The sequence below is a fragment of the Nomascus leucogenys genome, chromosome 1a (genome assembly GCF_006542625.1).
Source record: "Nomascus leucogenys isolate Asia chromosome 1a, Asia_NLE_v1, whole genome shotgun sequence".
Lineage (NCBI taxonomy): Eukaryota > Metazoa > Chordata > Mammalia > Primates > Hylobatidae > Nomascus > Nomascus leucogenys.
The window spans coordinates 34,819,014-34,843,905 of NC_044381.1; the positions used below are offsets into that span (position 1 = coordinate 34,819,014).

Sequence of the window (24,892 nt, forward strand, 5' to 3'; positions counted from 1 at the left end):
ACCTCCATTTACAGATCGTGAAAGATCTCCCTTCAGCCAGGAACAGAGTCAATATATATATATATTTTTAAAGAAGTTTATTTTTCATTAAGTCAGCTGTAGCATTAAATTCAGATTGTGGACTTTGGGACCATCTGCCTGGGTCAGAACCCTGGCTCTGCCATTTACAAGTTGCATGATCTTGGGTATGTTTCTTAAAATCTGTTTCACTTTTCTTACCTGGAAAATGAAGATGATAATATTAGTTCCAACTGATATTGTTGGAATTGTAAGAATTAAATGAGTTAAGACATGTAAAGTACTTAGAGCAACGTCTGGCACGTAGTAAGTGTTAGGTCATTATTATAACAGGTTTAGCAGTATGATGTGGTTGCTAAAAAGGTAAAGCAATCTTTGGGAATAATGGTAGAAGTAAGGGGTCAGAACAGGGAAGCTCATGGCCCACTGTATTTTTCATTGCCAAGATTTTGTGTTCAATTCTGGGTGTCTCTAATTTAAAAAGTGTCTATACCTTGTGGGATATTGAGTGATGAAAGTGGTAAAGGGTGTAGACTCATGCTAAGTGAAGAAAATGGAAAGGACTGGGATGGAGAATATGACTTCTCTTGGAGACAGATTCGGAAGCTGAAATAAAGCTTTCTTGAAAAATCTGAAAGCTGTCACGTGGAAGAGGAATTAGACAAAGTTCCTGTTGCTCTGGAGACAGATCCAGGAGCAAAGGGAAGGAGTAAAAGATGGAATGGGGTTGCGAAAGTGTTGTAGCTTTCTGTTATGGGCAGAAGGTGACAGAAACCTGTTCTAGCTCTGCCTCTATGTTACTGTATGATTCAAGTCTCTTAACTCTTCAGGCCTCAGTTTCATAATCTGAAATCAGGGTTGGATTAGATGCACTCTAAAATGAAAATTACATTTGGTCTATCAATGGACTGTCTTCATAGACAGTGAGTTTTCTGTCATTGGATATGTCTAGGTAAAGGGCACAAGACATATTAGAACATAAGTAAAGGGCACAAGACATGTTAAGAGTAGATATTGAATTGGATTGTATTGAATTTGGCCTAAATGACACCAAAAGTCTTTTTTAATTCTAAGATTTTAGGGAATTTTTTGTATATTTTCGATGCTTTTTCCATCCCCCATCCTTACCCCCAGCCCTGCTCTGTTGATGATGATATACATTCTCAAATGATTACATAAGAACTCCTGACATTCCCCATTGATTAGACTAAGGTGTGATTTCCACCCTATTCACTTTCTGTGGGGCATACAACTCACAGAGGATTGGATGACCTCCTGAGAGAACTCATGGTACTAATTCCCATGGTGCCTAACGTGGCACACAGAAACTCTAGTTCTAGCATGTTATCATTGCTCCTATTCTGTACTTCAAGTGGAAAAAGTGAAAAGTACCCAGAAGCTACTGACTCCATGTTACGTAGCTCCTAGGCTCACGGCTGCAAATTGAGTATGTGGTGCCTGTGCAGGCCTGGAATCTGCAGACTGGGGGATGGGTGCAGCAGGAAAGCGAGGCATTAAATACAGCAACGGCAGACTGGATGGCAGCCATGAGCAGCAGAGCTGTGGTCATCTGTTGTCTGCAGCTGCCAGGATGTCACTCTTTACACAGAAAATATTTACTGACCACTTATCATATGTAGGACACTGTGCTAGGCACTCTGAGAGACACCTAGGGGTGTGACACACCACCCCTTTCAGGCAAGGAGCTTCTAGTCTGATTGCAAGACAATTACGAACTAGCAGCAAACACATTATATAGTTCTGGTATTAGGGTTCTCTGGAGAAACAGAACCAATAGGTCATAATTGGTTATGATACATATATCATACACATATGAGGTTTATTATAAGGAATTGACCTATGCAATTACAGAGGCCAAGACATCCCACAGTCTGTTGTGTGCAAACTGGAGACCCAGGTAAACCAGTGGTATAGTTCAAAGGCCTTACAGCGAGAGAGCTAAAGAGCTGTTGGTATGGCTCGCAGTCTAAACCTGAAGGTCTGAGATCCAGAAACCCAAGGGCAGGAGAAGATACATGGTCCAGCTCCAGCAGTCAGGGAGAGAGCAAATTGAACTTTCCCCAGTTTTTAAATTCTATTCAGGCCGTTAATGGATTGGATGTTGCCCACTCACATTGGGGAGGGCATCTGCTTTACTCAGTTCACCAATTAAAATGCTAATATCTTCTGGAAACAACCTCACAGACACACCCCAAAATAAAGTTTAACCAGGTATCTGGGCATTCCATGGCCCAGTCAAATTGACACATAAGATTAGCCATCACAGTGCTTCATTATTTGCAAAATGCCTGCAAGCAAATTATTCTTCTCTCAATAGGCTGTGGATTAAACCCTTGGAGTATCCTCACAACAACCTGTGAGGTACTGTTACTCACACTTTTCAGACAGGAAATGATGGTTCTGACAAGCTAAGCAACTTACTGGAGATCAACCATTTGTGCTGTCTGAAGTGCCCTTGCTGCCACTGAAGTAGACCTAGGCATGACTTCTGACTCCAATTCCAGTGCTCTTTCTACTACTCTACACTAAAATGCACAAGGAAAGTTAAAAACCAGTATATAAAGACTATAGTATATATAAGGAGAATGGCACAGGTTTGATGTGTTATAGGAATTCAGTAATGCAGATCACTGTTGCTAGGAACAGAAGGAAGGACTATGGAGACAGTTAAAGTTTGATGGATTGAGACCAAGGGAAGGCATTCCAGAAAAAGCAAAAGTTTTATCAAAGATGGGAAACGAGAAAGAACAAATTTAAGATGTTTACGGGGCTGCTACGTTTGGCTGCGTCATTTGTGCCTTGCATAACTCCAGGGGTGTAACTCACATAAGCACTGATACAAATGGCATCCCAGGGGCTGTTCACGGCATGGCATCATTCAGTGAACAGCCTGTACAGTGGTCTGGGGAAAGCCCTGAATGTGTACATCAATGAAACTGAGTTGGAGAGTTTTGTAGAGAAGAGAGATAAAAACCTGGAAAGATGGGCTAGGAACTGATCAAGGAAAGATAGGAAGGTTAGGGTAAAGATTTTCAACCTCAATCTGTAGGCAATAAATGATTCTTAATCAGAAAAGGATCACAATAAAAACAATGTTTTGAGATGATTGATCTAGAGATGTGCAAATTAAATTTGAAAGGGGAGAGGTTGGGAACAGAAGACCAGATAGTACTTTGGTCTCCAAAGCATGAGCTTAAAAAGGGTCAGAGCAATGGTGATGATGAGAAGACAAAAAAAGAGACAAATATAAAAATCTTCTTTCATTAATTTCAAATGTTTAGTAAGTGCAAGGCATTGTGCTATATACTGATGATTTAATAGTGAGCCAAATAGGCATGATTCTTGGCATTTTAGAGTTCTTAGATCAGTAAGGGAGTCAGACATTCATCAGACAAATACATACGATGATGCTGTGAAGGAAAAGTACAAGAAGATATGAGAATGTATAACAGAATTGAATTTGATCTAGTTTGTGCAGATAGAGATCAGGGATGGCTTCTTTGGGGAAAAAAACAACAACAGATGTTTGAATTGAGAATGGGAGGGTGAATAGGAGTAAACTATGCAAAGGGAGGTAAGGAAAGGGACAACAGCATTCCAGACAGTGGAAGCAGTGTGTGCAAAGGACCTGTGGCAGGGAGCATGGATTTAAAATGTGAAAGATGACCAGGAGATTTAGCATACGGCAAGAAAGGTAGAGAGTGGCTGACATGGCCAGGTGTGGTGGCTCACGCCTGTAATTCCAGCACTTTGGGAGGCTGAGGCGGGCGGATCATGAGGTCAGGAGATCGAGACCATCCTGGCTAACACAGTGAAACCCCATCTCTACTAAAAATACAAAAAATTAGCTGGGCGTGGTGGTGGGCCCCTGTAGTCCCAGCTACTCGGGAGGCTGAGGTAGGAGAATGGCTTGAACCCGGGAGGCGGAGCTTGCAGTGAGCCGAGATTGCACCACTGCACTCCAGCCTGGGCGACAGATTGAGACTCCGTCTCTAAAAAAAAAAAAAAAAAAAAAAAGAGAGTGGCTGACATGAGGCTGGAAAGAAAGGCAGGAGCCAGATAATACTGGGTTCTTTGTTTTCATTTCAGAAGCAACAAGAAGGTATTGGACATTTAAATCAGGAGCTAACGTTCAATTTTGCATTTTGAAATGGATATTCTTGATGCTGTTTGGAGAATAGAGGGGAGTTGACACTCAGGAAAACTAGTACAAGCTTGTTACAGTAGTCCAAGAGAGAGATCTTGTCGGATTGGACAACAGAGATGGTGGTGAGGAGAGAACATTATGAAAGAAGACTTACCAGGACTTGATGACTGATGGGATGCAGATAAAGAAAGAAGAAAAGTGAATCAGCAAGTAAAGTTTTGGATTTGGGAGTCTTCCTACCCAGTGTTCCTATTAACAGATATTATGGAAAATGGGAGGTGGTGCTGGTTTGATATGCAGGGTTGGAGGCATGTTGAGTTATCCAAGTGAAAATGCATCTAGTAAGCAGTTGGATTGGGATTTATAAAAACAACAAAAGGATTGAAGTTGTAAGACTGAGAACTGTCAATAAAGTTGTTGGTGGTTAAAATAATGTGATGGGAGGATTCTATAAGTAGAAGGAATAGTGAGGAAACATAATAGTGGACTCAGAGCTGAATTGTGTAGAACAACTAGATAGTACAACTGGGTAGAACAACTGATGTAGTAGATGAACTTGCCAAGAAGTGGCCACAGAAGAAAAAGGGTATTAGTCCACCAAGAAAAATCAGAAAATTAGCCACAAAACATAGTTTAAAAACTTAAAACTTCATATATACTTCCCTTAATTAAATAACAGTATATCTATCAGGTTATATACTACCAGAAAGGAAATTACTATGTGGACTGCAGTGTACCCTAAGTGTATCAAAGTCATCATATCATGGTTGCTCTAAGAATATAATATTTGTTTAGGGATGAATACAAATTAAGCTTATGGCCAATTCTAGCCAGAAGGCTAGAGGCTTCTTATCTCTGCATACACTAGTCACAACTGGAGAAATTATACTTAGCTCGTAGCTTTTACTAGTGAGTATTGTGGTCTAGAATCAGATTCTGTAAGACCAATCCATTTGTAAATAACAAGGACCTAGTGCATCATCAAGATGCTTTTTTTTTTCTAAAAAATTAATAAGTAATTTGTTTCTAGGTCTGAGAAGTCACAGTGTGTTCCTGTGACCAAGTACACCAAACTTCCATTCTTATTCCAAACGTCTCTAAAATCCAGTAACACTTGTCTCAGCATTGAATAAGCACATTAACAAGGAAGTTATTGACTTCCTTGGCTGGAACTTTTTTCTTCCCTTTACAGGTATGCCCAAAAACTTCAGTTCTAAGATGGTAGTGGTATGCTCAGTTTGTGCCAGCTGCTGTCGGGAATTATGGGCCAAATTGGTTCTTTTTGGATGTAAAACCAACTTGAGGTGGGCACCAATGACTTAATGCACTTGCAAAACAAGGCATTTAAGTGAAAGTCTTTGTGTTCCTCTCTTTGCAAAGTCTTTTGTGAAAGCAAAACTCAGGTGGCTTCATCCAGCCAAGATTAAATTCAAAGTTGACTGCTGTAAAGACAAAACAAAAAAGTTCAAGCCAACGAATTGGGTAACTTGTTCAGTTTATGGTTAGTTGAAAACATAAGGCAAGACGTTTTCACTGCCCCTCCACATCTGTGCACAGAGGGGGTGCATGTGAAGAATCACCCTCTGATAGCTGCCTTTTGTGGTTTCACACTTGGAGAGCTAGCTCTGAACCACAGTCCCATAGTAGGGTGGGTCTATTCTTTTTGTAGTATTCCCGATTTATCTCACTGTTTTCACAGTTTCTTCTGACATGCTACTTCCCCCTGCCCCAAGGATTTGAGGTGAACCTTTCAGATGGGTAGGATGACCATTCCTCCACCTAAGCATAGAAAGTTTGTTGAAATAAAAGGAAAATTAAGCTTCATGTATGTCAAAAGTCAGTGCAGATCCAGGACTTTAGGAAAAATTTACATTTTTAGAAATTATATCTAGGGAAGTACTACCTGAAGTCTAATCCTTTAGCAACAACGTTTATTAACCTTTAAAAAAAATTGAAGTATAATTTATATACAGTGAAATGCTCAAATCTTCAAGTTCAATCACTTTTGATAACTGCATATCAAGACAGAAAATATTTTTATCAGTGCAGAATAATGTTCCCTCATGCTTCTTCCCACTCAATTTCCAAACTTGCCCCCCAATCAACTGCTGATCTGCTTTCTATCACATAGGTTAGTTTAGTTTATTCTAGAATTTCTTATGACTGGAATCATACAGTATATGTTCTTTTGTGTTTTGTTTCTTTCACCGGACATAATACTTTTGAGATTCATTCATGTTGTATATATCAGTAGATCATTTCTTTCTATTGCTGAGTAATATTCTATTCTTTGAATATGCCACAGTTTTAAAAAAACACTTTTGCCTGTTGACGTACATCTGGGTTTTTTCTAGTTTTTGGCTATTATGAATAAAGCTGCTATGAACATTTTTATATAGGGCTTTATGTAAGCATAGGTTTTCATTTCTCTTGGGAAAATATCTAGGAGTAGAGTTGCCTGGCCACAGGGTAGACATATGTTTAACTCTTTAAGAAACTACTAAACAGTTTTCCAAAGTTATTGCATCATTTTATACTCCCACCAGCAATAAATGAAAATTTGGATTGCTCCACATTCTTTCCAACATTTGATGTTGTTAATCTTTTCTTTTTTAAAAAATTTCAGTCATGTATGTGTGTATGTGTGTATATGTGTGTGTTGTTTTACTTTGCATGAACCTGATAACTAATAAAGTTGAGTATCTTTATATGTGCTTATTGGCCATTTGTATATCTTATTTTGTGGGCTGTCTGTTCAAGTCTTATTTAAAAAAATGATTTGTCTTTTTATTATTGATTTATAGAATTTCTTTATATGTTCTATATGCAATATATTTGTCAGAGATATATATTATATATTTATATACATAATATTCACTATTATAGATATATTATATATAAATTTTATATTTATATAATAAATAAATATATATTATGTATAATATATAAAAATATGTCATATAAATATAAATATATAATATATATAATTTATATAAAAGTATACATTATAAATATATATAATGTATATATTTTATATTTTTATATATAAAATATTCACTATATGTAGATCTATCTACATATCTATCTATCTACTGAAATTTTTTCTCAGTGTATGGCTTGTGATTTATTTTCTTGACAGTGTCTTGATGAGCAAATGTTTTACAGTTTGAGGTAGTACAGTTTATCAGTGTTTTTCTTTTATGGTTTATGCTTTGTATGTTCTTGAAAAATGTTTGCCCATTGCAAGGTTGCAAACATTTTCTTCCACTTTTTTTTCCTTTGTAACTGTATTATTTTATATTTACATTTAACTCTATAATCCATCTCATATGGATTTTTTTGGATGTGGTGTGAGGTAGGGGTCAAGGTTATTTCTCTCTCTCTTTTTGTTTTTGTTTTTGTTATGGATATCCAGTTATTCCAACCCAGTCATTGAAGAGATTTTTCTTTTGCCATTGAATTGCTTTGGTGGCTTTGTCAATAGTTGCTTGACTGTATATATATATATATATATATATATATATATATATATATATATATATACAGTTGTATTTATATATATATGGTTGTATTTCTGTACTCTCTATTTTGTTTCTAGTCCTGTTTTGTTTTCTGTTAGTAATGATTTTGAAATAGGAATAGATTGGGATTCTTAGATATATAGAAGTTAATGAATTAGTATAGTCTCACAATAAGCATTTTTGTTTTCTTTTTTACCACTTGAAGACTTTTTCTTGTGTTCAATGAACACAAGATCACTTATTTGATCCTTATGTGAATAGTTGAGGGGAAGTGGTTACAAGGAGCCAGAGTGCTAGTGTGTTTTGGCTTTTACTTGCTGTTTTAAGCAACATCTTCCAAGAATAAGCTGAAATCAGGCAAGAATTAGCTGGTTTGCGAGCAAAAACAGAGGGAATAGGGAGAGTCTAGAAACGCAGGGGCTGACAGGTTTGGAAAAACCAGCTATTCCTGAACTGAAATAAGCTGCTGCCTTTCTATCCAAACCTATTATTTCAAATGGTTGCAGTGTAGCTGCCATGAGTTGAGAGAGGGAAAAGCTAGGTGACATTTGACCTTTTGCAATTAGTTAAAATTTTTTGCTGAATTCTTACCCACTTGTATTCTACCCAGTGTCTCTTTCTCTGGTGCTTTGGCTCAGGTGAACCAGAGGTCATGTCCTGGCTCTTCTTGGAGGGCCCATCTTTCCTTAGAATTCAGGTTACTTGTCCTATGATTGCAACTTTCTAATAGTTCAAGAAAAGCTCTGATTTGTAGTCTATCCAGCTTTATTGTTGTGAACGTTGGACAGATATTTTTCTAGCTTTTTACATCCCATGTGGAAATAGAACTCCCAAGAGAGTGATTTAGAAAGATATTATTCATCTCGTAAGATAACTTCCTGTAGTATTCCTTTGAATCGCAATATCCATTACCATTCCCTCCAGTCTGTTGCTTTATGGGATCTTACTCACCTGCCTCTAAACTGCTAGACTACATCTCCTGGAATGTACAATTTGGCACATATTTCTATTCTAAGTAACATGCACAGATCCTGGAAAAACTAAAAGACCTTGTTTGTTGATTAATTGATGAATGGAATGCATTTACCAATCTTCTCACCTGACAAATCCTTATCTGTCTTTCAAGACCAGAAGCAAATGTCACTTCTTCTGAGAAAACTCTATGAGTTCCTTTAGGAAGAATTAGTTATTTTTTCTCTATGCCTTCATAATACTTTGTACGTTCCTCCACTAGATGATTTTTATATCTTTTAGTTTAGATTGTGAATAAGATTGGAGCATGACCAATTCTTCTTATTTTGTGTCTTTAGGTGCCTAGAACAACATGTGGTACATATAATTATGACTCAGTTTGTCAAATGGATGCATAAAAATTGATGTTCTAAATGAGCTGCTGAATATCTTTGTTGAATGATTATACACATTGGGTTTTGCATTTACGTAACTTTTATGTACATGAAGAAATGTACTTGTAAAAGTATGTGTATATGTGTGTGAGTGTGTTTCATCTCCTAATGATGCAGGTAATTGCAGAATTTGCTTAGGACAAAGATATGGCACCTCTGCCACCATTTTCTCCTTGTATGCCATACCATGAGATAAACCACCTCAGTTCTTTTTCCTGTTGATCCCAGGCATGAATTTAGAATCTGATCTTTCAATAATAATTCCACCAATGAACCAGCTATTTCCCCTTCCCTAATCTAAGAGGCTCCTAACACAATAAGCCGGGGGGACACCTTTGACTGATGCCCTTGCTGAATGGTACCTAGAGGGAAGATTCTAATAAGCTGCAGACACTTTGCAATTCCTGTCTTTCAGAACTTAATCGCATTTGCATTTTGGCTATGATCAGATGGTGGAAACACAAACTCCATACTGTCAATCAACTTAGGCTTCTTTTCCAACTTTTCATAAATAAATTTCTTTAAAAATCTTTGAACATTCTTTTAAATACCAAAATTATGCAACTAGTTTTTAAACAATTAACTATATTTTCTACCTATATATTACATTATAGTTGGTAACCTGGAATTGTTCATTACTGAAAATCTAGCTTAGGAGGTATGCATCTAAATGTGTGTGTGTGTGTGTGTGTGTGTGTGCATATGTGTGTGAACAGAGGTATTCATGAGATTTGAGGGAGAAAAGAGGGAAAATATTTACTGAAAATATATTTTTTATATTGTCCAGTTTTTACCTTTAAATATCAGTAGAAAAAATGGAAGCATATAGATTTCTGGCATGTAATTTATCTTCAAAACAGAAATTAAACCTAACCAGTTATAAATTTGAGTTTCTTTCTGAATTAACCATGTTGGCACTACCCCAGCTACCTCCTTATGTTCACATGGTTGCTTCCAGACTCTATGTAGAATTTTATGCCTCTGTAGTATCAAATTTGTTAAATGGCATATTTTTATATCAGTAATTTTTATAGCATATTGTTATTCCAGACTTTTACATGCCTCTAATTTATTCTTAACTTCAATATAGCAGTATTGATTTTTTTTTCTTCCAAGTTTGATGGTATGAACACTTCAGTTGTGATTTAAAGTCATTTCAACACCATCAATAATTTGCACTTCGTTTTCTATTCTTTTGCAAACTTAAATATTTGGGCAGGTAAAACTGGAAGTAATAATACTCCTCACTACTTTTTGTATTACTTTTAAAAACATTTAGATTATTTCTTAATGTGATTGAGATTATGTGTCTCTAATGACTTTGAATTATCCATGACACTTAAATGCAGAATAGTAAGAACAGTTTTGGTTGCAAATCAAATAGAACCTGATACAGCTTCCTTAAGTTATATTTTCTCTCTTTGTCCACTAGTAACAAAGAATAAATTGATCATAATCTTTCTCTTTTGTAGAACTACTATCAATGCCTTTTACAAAATGAGGTCATTGGATTGCAGAGTTGGCCTTCGAGAAGATTTTGTGGGCTTTCTCAGCTGTCTAGGTGCTGTGTTTCTGTGGCTGCACGGATGAAGGTAACATGGATGAGGGAGGCTGATGAGGCATGTTTTGGTTGTTATATAAAGCAAGGCTCACAAATGCAGCAATAAGGACATTGATTTTTTTTCCCTTGGCTACTTTGCAGTGGAGATAAATTGCCACCAGGTGAATGGTGGTACCTTGGTTATTTGGCCCATAGTCTAAATAGCTTTAATGGGAGACCTGTTTAGAGCATCAATTTTCTGTTTTAAATATATCATTTCATTATTGGCACAGAATTATGACCACATTAATGGAGATAGAAATAAAGAAGAAAAACTAAAAAGCATGTCTTTATTTTCCCTTGCTTCGTGTCCATTTATAACTATAATTTGTGTGTTGTTGTAATCATATTTTTTGATACAAAATTTTCTTTTCTAATTTTTAAATAACATATCAAAAGCATGTTTCCATGCCACTACCTTGTATTATTTATAATGATCATTTTAACAGAATATCATGTATTTTTACATGTCAGCAGATGTTCTTTTTAAGAAACTGTGTATTAAATGTTGAATATATATATAAAAACTTATAAAAGTTATATGAAATCATCATAAATCAACACCCATATGCCTATCGTTCAATTTAAGATAAAGAACATTGCTATTATCTTTGGAGGCTTCTGTGTTCTTATTTCCCACCTCATCCTCTTCATTACCCCTACAAAGGCCATGTGATCACCCTCCTAAATTTTGTGTTGATTGTATCTTAGTTCTCTTTATAGTTTTACCATATTTGGTTATATTCCTAAAGAGCATACAGTTTAGTGGATATTTTAATCTATATTTAAATGGACTAAAAAATGTGAACACATTTACCTGTAATTTGTGTTTTCACCCAATATTAAATCCCTATGTTTTTTCTATGTCATTGTGTTATATTGTATTCATCTACATGGTTGTCAAGTGTTTCGTTATATGAATGCACCACAACTTATTGCCCATGATAAACATTTGGGCAAATTCCAGTTTTTCCTACTGTAAATGGTAATGTAAAGAATATTTTAATAACACAATTTCTATTACAAATGTCTAAGAGTTTCTTTATAATGTATGGGTAATTCTGTCAGGTCATTGGTGTGTATCTCTTCAAATATATAGGTATTACCAAATTGTTTTCCAAAGTGGTTGTACCAAATTATACTTCTACTAGCAATGTGTAAGAATGCTGGTTGCATCATATCCTTGCCAATGCTCACTTGATATTATCAGACATAATTTTTGCTAATCTGGTGAGTTTGAGAATCTTTCTTATTTGGTTTTAATATAAATTTTTCCAACTAGTAATGAGGCAGAACATCTTTTCATATGGGTTCTCTTCTATGGCAGGCCTGTTCAAATCTTTTGCTCATAGTTCTCTTGGGTTTTCTTTTCTTATTGGTTTGTAGGAGTTTTTTTGTATATATTCTGGATATCAATTTTCTGAGTTACATGGGTTCAAATATCTTCTCCCATTCTGTTTTCCACTACCTTTATAGTGCCTAGTAGTAAATAGATAATTTTAATTTTGATATAGTCAAATTTATCAAACTTTTCTTTGAATAATTGTGCCCTTTGAGTCTTGTTAAGAAAAATTTCTCTCCTCAAAGTGTGAAGGATGTTCTTCTACACTGTCTTCTTTAATGTTATAGTTCTCTGTTCCATAGTTATGTTTTTAATCCACATAGAATTGATTTTGTGTACAACGTGATGTAAAAGTACATTTTCTTTCTGTATCTCTCTCTTTTTTTAAGACAGGGTCTCATTCTCTCACGATCTGTAGCTTACTGCAGCCTTGAACTCCTGGGCTCAAGCCATCTTCCCACCTCAGCCTTCTAAGTAGCAGGGACTATAGGCATGTGGCACCATGCCCAGCTAATTTTTCTATTTTTTTTGAGAGATGGGATCTTGCTATGTTGCCCAGGTTGGTCTCGAACTCCTGGGCTCAGGGAATCCTCCGACCTCAGCCTCCCAAAGTGCTGGGATTATAGGCGTGAGCCACCATGCCTAGCCTCTCTCTTTTTTTTTCTTTTAAATAAGTATATTAGTTCATTTTGCACTGCTGTAACAAAATACCACAGATTGGGTATTTTATAATAAATAGAAAATTATTGGCTCACAGTTCTGGAGGATGGGAAGTCAAAGATCTGGCAAAGACTTTCTTGCTGTGTCATCCCATGGCCAAAAGGCAAAGAGAGGGTGAGGGTGAAAGAGAGAGAGAGACAGACAGGCAAGAGGGGGCCAAACTTGCCCTTTTATAAGGAACCCACTCCCATAATAATGCCATTAATCCATTCATGAGGGCAGAGCACTCATGGCCCAATCGCCTCTTAAAGGTTCCATCTCTTAATACTATTACAGTGGCAATTAAATTGTAACATGAGTCTGAGAGGGGGCAAATATTCAAACTCTAACAATAAGGATAACCAATTATCTGAGAACAATTTGTTAAATATTTATTCTTTCCCCACTGATTTGCAATGCTAGCTGTGTCATAAACCAAGTTTCCATATATGTGTGGGTCGATTTCTGGGTTCTTAACTTTAAAAAAACTGCTGAGTCGGCCGGGCACAGTGGCTCACGCCTGTAACTCCAGCACTTTGGGAGGCTGAGGTGGGCAGATTACCTGAGGTCAGGGGTTCAAGACCTGCTGGCCAACATGGTGAAACCCCGTCTCTACTAAAAAATACAAAAAAATTAGCCGGGCGCAGTGGCACACGCCTGTAATCCCAGCTACTCGGGAGGCTGAGGCAGGAGAATTGCTTGAACCCGGGAGGCAGAGGTTGCAAGTGAGCCAAGATCGTCCCACTGCACTCCAGCCTGGGTAACAGAGTGAGACTTTGTCATGAAAAACAAACAAACAACAACAACAACAACTGCTGAGTCCATCGGGCATGGTGGCTCACGCCTGTAATCCCAGCACTTCAGGAGGCTGAGAGAGGTGGATCATTTGAGGCCAGGAGTTCGAGACTGGCTGGCCAACATAGTGAAACCCTGTCTCTACTAAATATACAAAAATTAGAGGGGCATGGTGGCACACTCCTGTAGTCCCAGCTACTTGGGAGGCTGAAGCAGGAGAACCCGGGAGGTGGAGGTTGCAGTGAGCCGAGATGATGCCACTGCTCTCCAGCCTGGGCTACAGAGTGAGACTCTGTCTCAAAAACAAACACAAACTTATCAAGTAATGTAAATTGTGGGTATAAACCCACATAAAGGCTGGCTGTCACTACCAGTTCTTTGAAGGTGGAGTCAGTTTATTTCTGGTTAATTCTTATTGCAGGGGCATAGCCCTTTGAGATCTCAACTTTATGGGAGGAGTTGCCCATTGATTTCTCACACTGGGGCAATCCCCAGAAAATTTTGAAAACTTAAACTCAAATTGAGCTGATCTGGCAAGTATTCTCATAGAGACAGCCAGTTGCAGTGCTGTCTTTTCTAAAGTTTGGCTTCGGTATCTTTTATATTCTTGTCATATCATTAATCTAAAATATATAACCATTTTTACCTTTCAGTTTTAGTATTTTAGTTTTAGTTGTTTTTTATCTTCACAGAGATGGTCAATTTTGGCACTTAGCCCATTGTACTAATGGAAATAAAGGTCTTAGTAAACTATTTTTCAACCTGATTTTAAATGACTGCATAATATAATAAAATACCACATGAATAAACTGACATTTATTTTTACAATTAATATTTTAACATTTTAAGTGAGTCCATTCATCAAGTTGCTATAACACAAGTTACTTGACCATGTTTTCATTGTGCATTTATGTTGTTTTCAGTGTTTCTCTATTATGAAAATACTATCATGAAATTTTAAAAAGGCTTTATATATCTAAGGGACTTGCACACCATGATGAGACATTTCCGTTTTATCTCATAGGCTATGGTAATACATCTAATTGTTTTGAGCTGGGAAGTGACATGGTCAGATTTACATTTTATTAAAAGTGAGCCATGAATTGCAGGTGGTTAAGGTTAAAGACAAAGAGACTCATAACAAAACCTTTTTAATAGTCAAGGTAAGATTTGATGGGGGTATGAACAAGGCCAGAGGCAGAGGAGATTAAGAAGAGCGCCTATACGAAACCAAAACCAAACAAAAAGGCCCCCTAACACCACCTCTCCCAACTAGAATACATTTAACCAAGGAGGTTAAAAAATGGGCAAAAGACATAAACAGACACTTTTCAAAAGAAGACATGCAAGTGGCCACGAAACATGAAAAAATGCTCAACATCACTAATCATCAGAGAAATGCAAATCAAAACCACAGTGCAATACCATCTCACACCAGTTAGAGTGGCTACTCTTAAAAAGTCAAAAAATAAGAACAGATGCTGGTGAGGTTGCAGAGAAAAGGAAATGCTTATATACTGTTGGAGGGAATGTAAATTAGTTCAGCTACTGTGGAAATCAGTTTGGAGATTTCTCAAAGAACTTAACACAAAACTACCATTTGACCCAGAAATCCCATTACTGGGTATATATCCAAAACAAAATAAATCGTTCTACCAAAAAGGCACACGCATTCATATGTTCGTCATAGCACTATTCGCAATAGCAAAGACGTGGAATCAACCTAAGTGCCCATCAGTCATGGATTAGATAAAGAAAATATAGTACATTTACACCATGGAATACTATGCAGCCATAAAAAGAATGAAATAATGTTCTTTGTAGCAGCATGGATGCAGGCAGAAGCCATTATCCTAAACAAATTAACGCAGAAACAGAAAACCAAATACTGCAAAATCTCACTTATAAGTTAGAGCTAAACAATGGGTACCCATGGACATAAAGTTGGCAAAAGTAGACATGATAGACACTGGGGACTACTAGAGCGGGGAGTATGGGAGGTAGGGGCGAGTATTGAATAACTATTAGGTACTATGCTCAGTACCTGAGTGACAGGATCAAGCATATCTCAAACCTTAGCATCATGCAATCTACCCAGGGTAACAAACTGCACATATGCACCCTGAATATAAAATAAAAGTTGAAATTATTTAAATAATAATAATTTCACATAAAAAAGAAGGCCTAGATTGAAAGACACTTGGATTTTAGAATTTATAGGATTTACAGAGTAGTTGGATGAAAGGAGGTGGGAAGAAATAACAGGAGGACTCCAGTGTTTCTGGTTTTAGCAATTTAGTGGATAGTAATGTCCTTCAACAAGATGAAAAACGTAGAGAAGGAGCAGATTATGAGTACAAGTTTACATATATTGAGTTTGAAGTATCTTTTGAGCTATTCACTGGATATATACCTTTGGATATTTGTATGTGAGGTGGTTTGGGCTGGAGATAACATTTGGGAGTCATGAGGGAACATGTTGTAGCTTGGATAAGTCGGCCTGGGGAAATTGTGAAACAAAAAAAAGGCTCAGGCAAAACCATGGAAAATACCAGTATTTAAGAGATCAGAGGCAGAGCTAATATAAATAAAAATATGAAACCCATTGTTCAAAATGCAGGGAAAAAAAGCACTGTTAAAGGCGTATTGCAAAGTATTTTCCTTTCTTCCATGATCTCTCTCTTGCCATCATGGTGGTTTTGCTTGCTACTTAATATCATTCCAAATAAGGAAAAACTCAAACTTTAAATTATTAGCTGAATTTTGTCATTCATCTCTATATTGTGCAATGCCAATTTTTAACAGCTTTATTGACATACATTTACATACAATAAATTTATCCATTTAAAATGCTTCGTTTAGTGGTTTTTAGTATGTTCACAGAGTTGTGCAACCATCACCACAATTTAATTTTAGAACATTTTCAGCATCTCAGAAAAAAACACCCCTGCACCTATTAGCAATCTCAATTATCCTCTTCCCCAGTCCTAGGCAACCATTAATCTACTTTCTGTCTCTGTAGTTTTGTCTATTCTGGACATGTAATGTAAATTGAATCATACAATATGTGGTCTTTGTGACTGGCTTCCTTTAGCAATGCCAAGTTTTAATGCAAATATCAGAATATTTATATTTCATGGCTCATCTCTGGAGGGTGCCTTGAGCTATACAGAAGAGACAAATTCAAGCCAGATTCAGGAAGGTTGGAGGAAAAAGGAAAGATCTCCTCCTATTCCCCCAACAATGAGGCTGGCCAAACAAATGCTTGTGGGACAAGCGCAGACCCTCATAAGTGCCTGGGAGCCCTGCGTGTTTGCTTGGGCCTGAAGGCTACTACTTCTTCCCTTCTGCCATGCCCATGCCCTGGCCAACAGTGAAGTTTGAGGAAGTCAAGCTGGGCATCTCCTCTATCCATGATCTGCTGCCCTAACTTATGGCATATGGATGATCCCTAAGGATCTTTAAACCTCTGTGTCACAGCATGCTCAGTACCTGCATGGGGGTGGCTAAGAGGTTTATGTGCCAACATGCAACCCCACCACATTACCAGCCACATGCACCAGAATGCTGCCAGTGTTATGCAGGAATGAAATGTGCACTCAACTCCTTGGACACTACGCAGGCCCTTCCCAGGGGCAGAGGGTGGCAGCACTCATGAGGTGGAGGGTGAGAGGGGAAGACCAGGCAGGACCAGGGAGGCAAAGGGGAAATACAAGTAGGGACTGGTAACTCACCTCTGGGAAATGGTAGGAGACAGGATGAACATGAGCTGAGGCTCCAAGCCCAGCACATGTTTTCATTGTCCCATTGGACTTCACTTATAAAACAGAAATTCAAAGATAAAATTAAGAATTTCAAGATAGTGACTGCAAAACATTAAATCCCAAGCAAGTGCCCTTCTAAGCACTGGATCTTGTGCCACTGCACTGGTTTCACTTCTGTGAAGCTGGTCCTGGTCAGAGAAATGGAAAACTCAGCAGCAGCAGAAAGAAAAGTATGCTGGGAGCTATGAGAAAGTGATGTCAAAGAAGCCAACAGAGGAAACTGAAAAAGATGAGTGGTCAACATTGCCATTGCAAGAGAAACGTGTAGATAAGAAAAGGACTGAAAACTCTCATATGATAGCACTGGTGACTGCTGAGAGCAATTTCAGTGGAATAGAAGGTGTGGAAGCCAGATTATGGGGGTTGCCGAAAGAATGAGAAGTATAGAAGAGGAGACAATGAGCGTTGACTTGTTCAAGAAACTTGGGTGTAAAGGGAAGGGATGAGAGTAGAACTCTGAGCAGCAAGGGTCTGGTGCAGAATTTGATAAATGACAGCACATATGCTGGTCCACGACCTATTTTTTTGTGACTAAAGTTTTATTGGAACATAGTGAATATCTACTCATTTATGTATTGTGTCTGTCTGTTTTCACACGACAATGGTAGAGTTGAGTAGTTGCAACTGAGAACATACGGCCTGCAAAGTCTGAACTATTTACTGTCCAGCCCTCAACAGAAGGTTTTTGACCCCTAATATAGAGTGGTGGTTCTTAGAGTGTGGCTCCTGGACCAGCAGCATCAGCATCACCTGGGAACTTAGAAACACAAATTCTTGAGCCACATCCGAGACCTAGTGAATCAGCAACTTTGGAATGATAACTCCTAATCTGTGTTTTATTAAGCTCTCCAGGCAATTCTGATACACCTTAAAGTTTGAGAACCACTGGGATAGAGTGCAGATGGAAAGAGGAACTTTTGATAGAGGTAGACCCTCTTCCTCTGAGCCAGAGGGAAGGAAGAAAGGATAGGTGAGGACACATTAAAAGGACACTCACAGGATTCCATTCACTCCTTATACTGTCACACTCAGATTAGCAACATTACCTGGTCCAATATTAGATGGAAGCAACCAGGACAGATTTCCAAGTGATGTGTGCCACACCACCTAGGTCTAAAGTTAAACAAACAGGGAGAAAGATTTCAAGTTAGTATATGGTATGGAAGAAAGTTCTATTCAACAGTTGTAAGGTGGTGTACTCCCAGGAAAACTGCATGTTCATCCATTCGTGCATTACGTAGGCACTTTAGGTGTTAGGTCTTCTCTAATCTAAAATTCCGATTCCTGCCTAGAATGAACACTTCTTTCTAATCTGATTATTGTATCTAGAGTCGAAGTTTCTTCTTGAGATACACTCTGGTCTGTGGAGCTCTTTCCTTATTTCTAGGGGTCAGATCTCAGCTGCTTCGGGTTTAATTAAACCAGCTAGTCAGAGAATCAACTGACCTGCCAAGACACCCATCAAAGGGCAGGGACAAATCTGTCTCTTCTCTCTGTTCTATTCTAAGAATTCTTGTCAGTATTTAGTGAATGATTCTTGAGTTCTGAAAAGCTGTGAAAGTGTGAAAGCCAGGGTTCTAGGTCAGCAGTATATTTTCTACACTCTTCATTGATTGTTGCTTACATTTTGTGAATTCGTAATTCAAGTTCAATTGTATCTTTAGCAAACCAGTTCACATCCTCCGAATCTCATACATTTGCTTTATGCTATACAGTTAGAATTGCTTTTCTTTATGAAAAAACAAACATATATTTTCAGGTATGAGGTACCTGATTTCCAGACTTGTTTTCCCTTTGCTGTGTTCCTTATGAAAAATTACCAGAGAAAGAGACAGGGGGCATTCAGAGATGAAATGAAGCTGATATACCTGGTCTATCACATTGGGACCTATGGGCTCTGAGGGGCTCATGTGAGCTCACACCTAGGGTTGGGGAAGGACTGGTGGTAAAAGAGGTAGTGGTCTAGGTCTAGTTTAAAAATCATTAAAAACATTTTGTTAGGGAACCAAATAATAAGAGAAATGTGCATTCTTTGAAATAACATTTTTGATGACCTCTGTGTGTGTATTTTATAATAAGTATAATTTCTCTTTGATTCATTGTCTTTTTATGACTGTGCTTTTTTTTTTTTACCAGTTAGTTTCTCAAGCAACAAAGATATGAACTGTTTCTCTTTCATATTTGCTGTAAATACTTTTTCTAGTTGGTTGTTTGCCTTTTAATTTTGGCTATGATTTTATTTATAGCATCTAAAAATATGAAGTAGTGAAATGTGTTAGTGTTTTTTAAATGAGAATGTGGAGAAATGTCATGTTTACCTGCAGGCCAAAGAAATTTCCTGTATGGGAGGATTTTTTATGCTTCAGGAGTGCTGCAATGAGTGTACATCATTTTGGCATGGATGGATTTGCTATTTCTAGCTGAGGAGACTGGAGTAGAGAGATGAGAGAGGATCACTATTAGCTGCTATTACTTGGATGACAGTGCCTTAGATGCCTAGCTATTGGAGGGCTTTGTCAGATTCTTCTTAAATAAGCTAGCATGGCTGTCTGTCCAAGCTTTGTTCCTGTGTGCATACTAGCAAGAAGGTGGAATGACTACTACTCATATCTGTCCATCAGACCTACTGGGGCCTTGGCACAGTTTGTGCCCATGTATGAGGAAGAATCTAGGCAGGTGAGACGTCCTTTCCTACTTGAATGACCAATGATGGGCAACTAGAGTGATGTTCTGTCTATGAAACAGCAGTCTTAAGCTCTTGACCACTCACCCATAGTTGCTGGATGATTTCTTCTTTCAGTTTATTCATTAACTTTTCTGTAGAGATGGGGCTCTCTCTGTCACCCAGCCTGGAGTGCAGGGGTGCGATCATGGCCCACTGCAGCCTCGAACTCCTGAGCTCAAGCAATCCTCCTGTCTCAGCCTCCTGAGAAGCTGGGACTATAGGCATGAGCCACCATGCCCAGCTGATGTTAGGTAATTTCTGAAATGTTTCCTAAAGTGCGAACAGACCTGGTCTAGTTTTGTGCCCCTACTTCTTTTATGGTCAACAATCTACTCTTGAGACTTTCATTGGCTTTGAAATTCTGAGACTGTGAAACTTGTCTGCTGAACATGGCTATGATGGGCTATAGGGTATTGGACAGATTTAAAGATTAGACTCTGTTCTTACAAATGTAGCTTTGAACATGGCTGAAATACCACTGGGCTAAGTGAACTCATCAAGGGACAGCTACTACTTGGGGAGTAGTATTGAATTCCAGCCTGAAGGGGTATACTTCTACTTAAAACCAAGGCCCAAGGCCTCTGAAAAAACACTGACAAAATTTTGTGGCTAAGATTCATTTGTCCTGCAATATCTCCAGGAGTTCTGTGGTACTATTTGTAATAAGAAGTATGATGAGTACAATTCTGCTGTGGCTAACATCCCTTGAATGTAGTAAACATTCAAGACTGGAATTCACTTCGATTCATCCTTCATTTTCTGGACTTAGCTGGGAAGATCTGGGTTATAAATAAGCCCAGACCCTAGTCCCTTGATGTGACTTGGAGTAGGGTGGATACAATTCCATGTCTATCCAGATATCTACAGAGAGATGGATGAGAGACTGTCTTCAGATGATATCCAGACTATCTTGAAATCTGACTCAGGGTATTTGGTTTGTAGAAATTCCAGTTTTCATGTTTTAACACCTAATAAATGGCAGTTCGGATTCTGTTTCCTACATGGGCTCCTATATCAAGAGCAGCTCTTTAAGTGTCTATGGTTTATAATCACGTCTGACCAGAGGCTTCTTTTTCTCAGACTACATAAGCCTCTCCTTCAACTCTTCTTTATGTGAAAAATTCCAAGGGGACATAATAATTTCCACCTCACCAGCCATGAATATCCCAATAGAAAAAATGGGTAAAGAATAAAACAATCACACACATACAGAGTAAAAGTGTTTGGTAAGCATGTACGAAAGGTTTTAACTCATTGATAAACAATTCACAATCCATGAGTCCTCTATAAGAACTATGGTGCGTGTCTGGCCCCCTTGAGTTTTTTGTTAGTTTGTTGTCTCCCTCAGATCAGGATCTTGGTACCTCGTATATGCTTCCTGGTAATATCAAGTCTTCTATTGCATCACTTCAGAGATTAATTTGTGATGCATGATTACTAATGATTAATTTAGGAGGTGATTTTAAGATAGATGTGGATTTACACAAGTTTTTTTGTGGGAGGAGTTTAAGAGGAACATTGATTGTACATTTGAGTCTGTACAAGGGAAGGAAGAACTTGGGGTTTGGATCGGAGACCTTGGATGTGACTCCAGCTGCGCCATTCCCTAGCTGTGAGTCCCTGGGGAGGTTACTGAAACTCTTTTGAAATTTGTATATAAATGGTCATGAATGTGTACTTTACAAAATTGTAAAGATAATGTATGAAAAAAGCCAGCAAAATGCTAAGCTGAATTTTACATATTTATTTATCCTCATTTGCTTGTTTATGTCTCATTAAAAAAAGAGATTCGAGAAGGCCATACATCACATGTTTGTTGTTGTGGTCAACATGATTTCTACCATTATGCCAACTCTGGGGGAAGGTCGGTTGTCATGGTGGACTGCAGAAAGAAGGCATAAGTATTTACATATAACCTGTTTCAGAGAATTGGGGCAAGGAAGACCCTCCTTGAGGAGGAAAGTTAAGTTTCTGCCAGCCTCCCAGGATGAAGAGTGAGGCTGTCAGTTGTGATGGTGCAGGACAATCATCTGGATCAGGCTTGTGGTTTACTAAGAGCCAAATACTTCTTAGTCTGGGGTAAAATGTATCTTTTAGTCAAGTGAGTCTCTGGGGTATACATGAAGCAGGTTGACCCACCATTAGCCTCTAGCCTTCTCAAAGTCAGGGATTGTGTCCTTCCTGTGTGTGCTGGACCACCAGTGCCTGGCCCCAGTCAATAAATATTGGTTGTATGAGTAACTTCATACTTCAACCAACCACTTGCGCTATGACGGCTGAAGGTGCTGTGTGTGTTGGGCTGAGCAATTATGGGCCATTTCAATCTGGTGTTTAATTTCCTTCAGTTCTGGAAAATTCCCCTGCTTTATTTCTTTGATAATGTCCTCTTTTCTGTTTTCTCTGTTCTTTCATTTTGGAATTCCTATTATTAACTAAATGTTAGATCTTCTGTACTGATGCTCTCACTTTTTCTTTTTATTCTATTTTCTGAATGACTTTCTCAACTTTATATTCTAGGTTTTATATTTACTTTTTCTATTGTCATATTTTTAAATACTAGTGTTTTTCATATTCTCTGAATATCTGAATATCACTTCCCCCCATAGCATCCTACTAATTGTTTAATTAATCTAATAGGTTTAAAAACTTTTCTCAGAAAATATTATAGTTTTTTTGCAATGGGGAGGTGTTTTAAAATTTCTTATATTGTTTCTAGTTATTTGGCCTGCTGCTTCTTTTTTTCATGTTTATATAGGTCTCTATTAAAAAATTGGAGGTTTTGCTGAAATGCCTGGTGATCCCTGGCTATCTGATCATATTTAAAAATGAGGCACTAAAAAAGCTAATTGAAAGCTATGTATTTACAGGCAGGGCTTGACAACTGTTAGGGTAAACTTCACTGTCCACCCCAGAAAGAACTCAGCTTTTTAGCTGGGGATTTGTAAATGCCAGTATCTTTTTGTAAAGCCTATTTTCCTAGGGTGGAATCCTTTAATCTCTTGCCCTGGTTAGGGGGATGGCAAGGGGTTGGTGTAGGTAGTAGATTTAAGTCTGCCTCTCAGAATTTTGAAAGCTGATTTGAAGAAAGGGGGTTGGAGGTTTCTCGTTGTTTAGAATGCTAACTTTGATTTAATAAGATACTTCATCTTTACACTCAGAAATCAGGATTTCTAGATGACCTCAAAATTAATATAAGCCAACAATGGGATGCAGCAAATAAAATAAAATGGGATTGTATCCCTGAATGCACATTTAAACTAAAAGTAAATTAATGTAAATACTCTTCTTACTTTAAAAGATAACCATCATGAGCCATAGCAATTGGCTTATAGTATCCTATTCATGGTATTTATAACACTATTGTACTTTATACTGGTCCTGCTATCTTTAGGGCAGACCCTAAAGATGTGTATCTTTCCACTTTAGAAAGCCATTGTCAAACTGAACGAGGGTGGTGGAGACAGTGAAGCATCGAAAGCAGAGGTTGGCACACTATGGCCTGTGGGTCAAATGCAACCAGTTGCCTGTTTTGATAAATAAAGTTTTATTGGAACACAGCCACAGCCATCATTTACATATTCTCTATAGCTGCTTTCATGCTAGAAATGCAGGATTGAGTAGTTGTGGCAGAAACCATATGGCTTGCAAAAGCTAAAGTATTTACCGTCTGGCCCTTTAAAGAAAGTTTGCCAACCCCTGATCTAGAGGCCACATTCTATGTTGCATGCTTAAGCAAAGTGGAGATTTAGTTTGGCCATGAAGTGATGAAATAGCTATATAATAGTTAATAAGAATAATGTCTAGTATTTATTGAGTATTTACATGTGCCTGGCAATTATATGCATGTATTATCATATTTAATAGCAATTAAGGATCATCTTCCTGACTAGATTATGTGTTCTGCAATGTCAGGTTTATAGTTCCAAAATACAGAATGCAACCTAGCAAATACAGGCTTTGCGTGAATATTTGTTGAATTAAATGAGCAGTGCTATCATGTGGAAGAGAAGAAGGTGCCTTCTTGGAGGTCAAAATAAAAATTTCAGGGAAGCAGATTTCAGGTCATCAAGAAAAGCTGCTGCCGAGTCATATAAGCTCCCTCTGAGGCAGTGAGAGATCCATCCCTGAGAGGGGTTTACAAGAGCCTAGCTGCCCACAAAATTGCTCATTGCTACTATCATTTTGGGGATTCTTGCTTAGGGTAGCAGATGGAACTAAACGAAGTCCTGGCTTCTAGGATTCTATCACTCAAACTAGGTCGGAGAAGACTAGAACTCAAAAATTCGAGTTGAAACAGTTCTGTTTTGGCTGTGTCATGCTGCCTCCCTTAGAATTTCCATAAAAGGAGCAAGAAGAACATCATAATGAGCATCAGGAGATTTTGAGTTATAATTCCACTTCTGCAACTAATTTACCACGTGAGCACAGCAAGCCTTTTTTTTTTTTTTTTTTTTATATTTATTTATTTTTTTTTATTATACTTTAGGGTTTTAGGGTACATGTGCACAATGTGCAGGTTTGTTACATATGTATCCATGTGCCATGTTGATTTCCTGCACCCATTAACTCGTCATTTAGCATTAGGCGTATCTCCTAATGCTGTCCCTCCCCCCTCCCCCCACCCCACAACAGTCCCCGTAGTGTGATGTTCCCCTTCCTGTGTCCATGAGTTCTCATTGTTCAATTCCCACCTATGAGTGAGAACATGCGGTGTTTGGTTTTTTGTCCTTGCGATAGTTTACTGAGAATGATGTTTTCCAGTTTCATCCATGTCCCTACAAAGGACACGAACTC

The 24,892-nt window shown here is 37.9% G+C and overlaps 1 long non-coding RNA gene across 1 annotated transcript in view; it reads left to right on the top strand.

Moving 5' to 3' along the window:
* LOC115838633 overlaps positions 1-24,892 on the top strand; it is a 234,605-nt gene that overhangs the window by 92,853 nt on the left and 116,860 nt on the right. Inside the window, exon 3 of the long non-coding RNA XR_004033693.1 lies at positions 10,586-10,705. This is a non-coding gene — a long non-coding RNA (uncharacterized LOC115838633). The remainder of the gene's footprint in view (positions 1-10,585; positions 10,706-24,892) is intronic.